The sequence below is a fragment of the Saccostrea echinata genome, unplaced genomic scaffold (genome assembly GCF_033153115.1).
Source record: "Saccostrea echinata isolate AGI-Se365-2 ecotype Australia unplaced genomic scaffold, CSIRO_AGI_Sech_v1 ptg000005l, whole genome shotgun sequence".
NCBI classification, from domain to species: domain Eukaryota; kingdom Metazoa; phylum Mollusca; class Bivalvia; order Ostreida; family Ostreidae; genus Saccostrea; species Saccostrea echinata.
The window spans coordinates 4,022,624-4,029,943 of NW_026889754.1; the positions used below are offsets into that span (position 1 = coordinate 4,022,624).

The 7,320-nt window shown below is 33.4% G+C and overlaps 1 pseudogene; it reads right to left on the bottom strand.

The window, feature by feature from the left end:
• Positions 1-262: 262 nt before the first annotated feature.
• LOC133179997 (uncharacterized) lies at positions 263-7,006 on the bottom strand (annotated as a pseudogene).
• Between the last annotated feature and the right edge of the window lie 314 nt (positions 7,007-7,320).

Here is a 7,320-nt window from a genome sequence, read left to right on the forward strand (position 1 = left end):
CTGCTTTTTTCTTTGAAACCAATTTGATTTTCACTAATTAGTGATGCATCCTTGATAAAATTTAGCAACCTGAAATGAATAATCCTATTAAAAAGTTTGATGTGGTGGAAATACCTCTGTAATTACAAGGATCGAGTTTATTACCAAATATATGCAAAAGTACCAGAATACTATAGGACACCAATTCAAAAATTTACATTGAAATCAAATGTTCATGTCCACAAGTGAAGCCATGAATGATAAGGTTTTACATTAATTGCAGATGGGACACTGAAATTTTAGCTTTCACATTTTGATGCAAAATATCTGTTTAAAGATGAACATATTTTCAAAGATTTTGTAACACGTGGACCTTTTCTCACAATTTCAGAAAGGAGATGGTATATTCCATCTTTACAGTCTCTGTTATATGCAAGTTGTAAAAATTTAAAACAAAGTCCACTCCCTGCAATCCTGTTTGCAATGTGTCTACTGACTATCTTCTCTGAAATCAAATGCTCTAATGAAGGCAAATTCTTACGCACTTCAGAACTGTAAAAGTAGCTATCAACTGCATTAGAAAATGTGAATGAAGAAGACAAATACTTTGAATCATCTAAATCCACACCTACAGATGTAACTAGTTTTTGTAATGCTAAAACATCCTCTAGTGCATCATGGGCCTTATACGTTTCACAAATATAATGCTTGTACAAATTTTGTAAGGAAAATGAACCCACATTGGGATCAAAAACTTTGAACAGCTGTTTTGTGTCAACAAACCCTGCAACACAGTTACCAATTTCCTGTGTTTTACAACAATTCTGCAGAGAATTTATAAAAATATGGCAGTCAAAGGACTTTACATTATGTCCAACTAAGACAACTTTTGACTGGAATTTTGTGAAAAAATTCAGTAGTGCATCAACAGCAGCCACCAAAGGAACAGCATTCACTTCCTCATCACCATGAAACATTTTCCCATCCAAAACTCTTAATCCAGTAATTTCTGAAGCCTTGTCTGTGATTGGGATCTTTGGTAAAATGTACTGGGAAAATGTGTCCGACCCACATACAGCAGCAATTTGAGTGATGTGTGAGCTTCTGGCTGAAAGGTTAAACATAGGTTATCAGTGAAAGGGTTTCTCCATAAGGTACATTATAATCACCTATAGATTCACCATTGTCATATTAAATCAAATACACCATAGAATAGATAATATCATTTTACACTTAAATTTATCAACAATCCATGTTCTTTAAATTGATAATTTTTAATGTACATGTAGTAGGTTATCCAGGTACTGTATATTCTCGCCTTATATAAGTCAGATTTTGGGGAGTTAATTTTTTAACCAAAAGTCTAGGTCTGACTTATAGGCAAGTCCTAGAAAATTTGGAATTCTGTTGGAAGAGGAAATAAAGTAATATTGTAACAACTCCAACGATAATTGTTTGTAAAGATCAGACTTCATCTAATGCAGGTAATGAAGATCAAATGTTACCATATGCACATAAGACAAGTATGATTATGACAAGGATTTTACACAGGGAAGATTATTTAATTAGAACTTTTGTCGAAAAATTTGGTTCAAGCTCATTGGATACCTACTACCAATCCTAAAGAGACAGCTGATATAAATCAAAATGATTGCGTATGCATTTGTGTGTGAGAATGTTTCATTAGAGTACTAACCTAGTCCTGTTGATTCAAGGTCAAAGTAAACTTGTGGATAATCACCCAAATTTTCAACTGGCTGGAAGGATGCTTTACTTATAGGTGGTGGTATTTCACAGACATCAATACTGGTCATGGCTATTCCAGAGCAATAAGATGACCCTTCTCTTATCTCCTTTGCTACTGTCATTTGCTTTCTAAGAAGCAGAAAAGTATTTAATGTATTAAACAAGAAGTCTATGAGCCAATGCTCACTAATAATACCCCTGCTCTGATGTGAATACACAAGTTCGGTTATGGACAAACACAGTGATAATCAGGAAATTTACATCAGATTTGTAAAAACTGAATCCCAACATATGGCATGCCTAAACAAAGATTGTGCTAAAATTTCAAGCATCTGCAATGAGTAGTTGCTGAGAAAACTGCGACCAAAATTTGTTACGGACAGACAGACAGACAGACGGACAGCTAGACAGACAGACAGACAAACACACAAGGGTAAAACAGTATACCCCCCTCTCCTTCGGAGCGGGGGTATAAAAATGCATTCTGTTACAAAATACTATAGACTCATTATTTAAAAGTCACTGTCAAAAGGTGGTTTGGCATGCATCCGCAATTTTCATTCTAGAAAAAAATCTAACGCATTTATGTAACCAAACTGGATATATGATAATTAAAATGGTACAGAATTTCATTCAAACCTCTCTGCTTTTAGGTGCAGTCTTCTCCTTTTTGCTTCTTTGGTTATAGACAGGGCTTTTTTTCGTCTCCTTATTCTGTCCTTTAGAACAGCCAACCTCCTTGTATAGGCTCCAGGAGAAACACTAATCTTCTTGTTGACCTATTGAGAATAACAAAGACGTTCAATTCATTGTAAAAATTCTAATATATACCTCAGGAAGAATTAAAAGTAATCAAAACTGATAAAAAATGCCTAAACTAAATATTGCTTACTTGCATCAGATAGCCTTGACCAATATTTTTTTGTGCCACACTTGCAGCTACTCTGTAGGTTATGGTTCTGCTAAAGAGACGATTCTTTGGAGCCTTGGATGCTACAGTTTTATTAAAACTTTCGTTTGATTGCGTACTGCCAAGGTTGGCTAATTTCTGTGAATGCTTCTTTAACTTGTTAAAGATTCCTTCCAGGTCTTGCTGAAGAGCTTTACTCTCCAATGGTCGACCGAATGGGAGTGATGTGAATTTTTTAGTTGGATCTCTTTTATGGTGACACCAAACTTTATCACATTCTTTGTGGTCATCAAAGGGATGAGAGGATAGTGCTGTCAATCCCTTTTCAATTGCGCTTGGGCTGCCCTGGTTCTGTGAAACCATGTAATTGAAACACTTCTGGATGTACTTGATAACTTTTGTAGACAGGTTTTTATGTGTTTTCTGAAGATTGTACAGGGAGTTTGCAATGTTCTTTTTCACATGGTTCTTGTCAGACTGTTTCCTAATGTTTGCATCTAATTCACTGTTGATACGAGATATTGCAGTAGTATCATCATCCCCTATCACCGCCTCCATCCTTACTCCTTTACTTAGTGTCCTTCCTACCAACTCTACAACCATATCTGGCTCCATGGACTTTGAGCTTCCTGTAATTACAATTTATGATAAGCATTTAAAACAGAATTTTTTTCTTAACAAGTATTATCTCTTCTCCCTCAAACTTCAAAAAAAGATTTCATAAAGTATTTTACATTGACTTGATGCTCAGGTATACATGCAAATATTTACATAAAACTTGTTGTTGAAGTTCCCTAGGTGACATTACCTGTCCAATTTCTTGTGCAATCATGTGGAGCAGGAGTTTTTTTTCCTTTCTGCATTCTCGCAAATCTTGCATGATTTATTGCGAACACTGTAGTCAATGACTTTTCCTGTACAAACACCCATCATTGAGCAATGGCCTAAACATGAATTTTGATGAAAATCAATAATTTCTTAGATTTTGGATATAATAAACAGTTGCATTTCATTAAAATAGAGTTCACTTGACTGGGTATTACTTTCTAAGCTATAAAGCTACTACTAATCATATACAGAGGTACATGTATCAAACATACTGTCAAATAAATATCATATTTCCATTATCAAATATGTTAAGAAACAAAAATTAATTATTACTATATGATGTAAAGCAATATCATATAATTATAAATAATTCTGAATACTATATAAAAGATGCATATGCCTTAGCCAATAGTAATGTTTTTCTGGTGATTATCAGATCATATATCAATCCCAAAGACTCCATATACTAGGGATGGCAAACGATTACAGAATTGCTAATCGGTTAACTGCATGGTGTTCCGACAAAAATCACGTTTTCTTGACAACTGTTGTTCAAGTAGCTCTGTTCTTATACACAAATAGACTCAAATAAGACGATAGAAGTTAAAACATTCCATTAGTCTTGATTCTGGATGAGAAAAATACGGGTACATATTTTTTTATTTAAATTTCAGTAGGCAAGAAAAAATTGAGAAAACCCTGAAATCTTTGCTAATTTTCCACAGCACATGTCACAAAAGCTCTTTCTGCATTTTCACTATGATAATCAAAATTACACGTGAACTCTAAAGCCCTTAATTTACAATGTTTGTTTAATAATTAAATTGGATTGAAAACTGAAAACGACAAACACACTAATTCACAGTGCTCAGTGATTCAATTATTATCATTAAAGAATTACAGGACAGTCGGGGTAATGACATGGTGTTTTCACAGTAATTAACATTGTACATAAACTGACCAATTACGCTACGGTCTCTATCTTGAAATTTATAATTACATGTACGTCCAAATTAGATCCTTTAAATCCTAAATGATCATCCTTTGTGCAGAGATTTTTTTAAAAATAATTTTTTTTAAAAATGTGTTCAATTTAACAAATATTTTATTTTTTCCGATTAACCGATTACAGATTTTCTAATCGATTGCCATTGTTCCGACCGAGTAATCTGTTAACCGGTTACAAATTGCCATCTCTACCATATACCTGTGAGGCTATCATATGAGCGGCCACTTTCACGCTTTTGCCAGCCCCCGTCCACACTGACACTTATACTGGATGACTGCTTATTTCTGTGGGAAGACATATAATGGATAAATAAACATTTCTTTAAAATAAAAAAAAATCATTCTATTACACAAACAACTATATCATTTGATGCTTTTGTAAAATATATCTCCGTTTAATGCTCAATCATGCTAATGCAGTTTAGAAAAAAAGCTTGGAAAAAAATTCTTTTGTTATCTTATGGATCAAAGTGCTATGATTAAACCACATGTAATACTTTTAATCAAAATTGTGAAAAATTTACATGTCTGTTGCTAAAACTTCTTCTTCTAGAGCTTCTTGGATAGATAAAGAAGCAACACTTTCTGTTGCTTTCCCAATCTCTTCCTGTCTACTACTGAGCAGTGTTCTGCTGATGGGTGGCATGTTTAGCTCAGCCAGTATTCCACTTATCTGGTCGAAACCTATCCCAGTGTGTTGGACAGCTGAACATGAAAAAAAGATAATAAAATGTATACCGTTAACTTGTCGATTAATTAGTACATGCATGGATCTAGAAAGGGGAGAAGGGTCCAGACCCCCCCCCCCTTGGAATTTGCAAAGTTATTAAATTTATATACTAAACCAAGTAAAAAGTGAACTTGGAACCCCCCCCCCCCCCTCAAAAATGCACATCTGTGTTAAGTTGGTATGAAAAGTCATAGGTATGAAGTATTAGAAGTGAACGACTACCCCCCCCCCCCCTAGGAAATAGGTTTTTCACGTTTCGGCGAGTTATCTGGGGTGGAAATTCCTTAATCCCGCCTGTAGTAGATTTTGCATAATTTCACGTATCAAATTCTAAGTTTAATATCTTTTTTTGAAATGACCATCACCTTTTATAATGGATCAAATATTGAATACACTGACCTGCTGCTAATTTGGTATTAGCATCCCAAATTTTATTATGCCTTTTTCCTGTTGGTACATTGTTTAACATATTGCATGCAGAATTCAAACATGGAATTTTTAGCATAGCTGAAAGACCAAAGTTTATGATTCCTTGGCAGTGGGAAAGTTGAAGTGGTTGGCTGCATTTCTTGCAGGCAGATAAACCATCAGCCAGTACCCCTAGCTCGATCACACGACGGCCACATCTCCAGTCCCTCTCAAGACGAGGGGAGTCTATTACCTTAAATGGAAAAAAAAAATTCAATGTTCTTTAATAGATTTCTTTCTGCAGGAAATCTTATCTAAGTTTAAAGTTACAGTTTGTTTCATATTGTATTTTGTCTATGTTTGATTTTTAATTCAGTATTGCTTTCATATTTACATGTAAATAATCAAATATTTTTAAAATATTTTAATATACAAATGTTAATGAAATGATACAATAATGTATAATTATATAATATAATTTTTTAACCTGACTCATGACATCCATGTACAGAATACTGCAGGTTTAAATTTTCTAAATTCATGTTTACTTATATCTTTAAGAATAAACTTCTTTTGTAAATAAGAAAAAGAGATACCTGTACACACATAAAAAAGAAATATTGATTTGGAATTCATGTAGTTAAATTTATTTTGATTAGAAATAATTTCTTAATAACTTAAACTAATTCAATAAGAAAGTTCTTAATTTTCTGATGAAAGTTAATTATAAGATATTTCCCCTTCTTTTTTTTTAAGAACTCATGCAGGGTTTTGTGACACAAGGCTCACCTAGCTGTTAAATATAGAATTGATAAAGAATTTAATTAAATCTTTGATACTAGTAATCTCCTCATTCAAAATTAATAAATAAATAAAAATAAAATTTATTATTTTAAATAAGACTTTGAAGTTTAGAATTCAATGCAAGTATTGTATGACTTTTTTTTCAAAAATATATCTGTCCTCCGTATGGGCCGCCATAAATTTAAACGACCTATTTTTTTAATCGAGTGTAAACAGTTGTAACAATTATTGGAAAAGATGTTCTCTTATCATTTTCAAAGGCATAATTTTGGATAAACATTTTGTATTCACGAAATAAAGAGAAAATATACGTTATAAAATGAAAGCTATTAAGATTAAATAAAAAAAAATGTAACGATTTTTATCGTCTGCATGTGTAATGACGACCTGCGACAATGCATAGAACAGATGAATATGCTACATGTAATGCTGAAGTTTGCAATGTGTATGTTATGAAACTACTGTACATTTTATGCGTAATCATGCTATTTTTTCTATAATATACGTCAGTCTCAAAGGACTAGGAACCTACATTTTCGCTATAAACAATCTCCATTGCCTCTTCTGGAACGTCTTCGAATTCAACATGTTCAACACAACCCTCTGGGTCTGACTCACTCCGATTGTTGGATGTTGTTTTTAGTGAATAGTTATGACAAACGTCAATTTTGATGTTTTCCCACCTCTGTCTGTTTACCCTTTTAACAGTCTCGTACTGCCGTTCCTTTCGCTTCGAAACGAAGCGACCCCTCCTTCTAGCTCTCTCCATTTGTTGTTATTCTAGCCGACTGCGGCATGTCGTAAACTGACACAATTTCGCATATTCCTTGGTCAGCAATGCATAAATAATGTATTATTTTGTGAAATGTAAATAATTCATTAGGATTTTCCAAGTTTTATTGTAAAT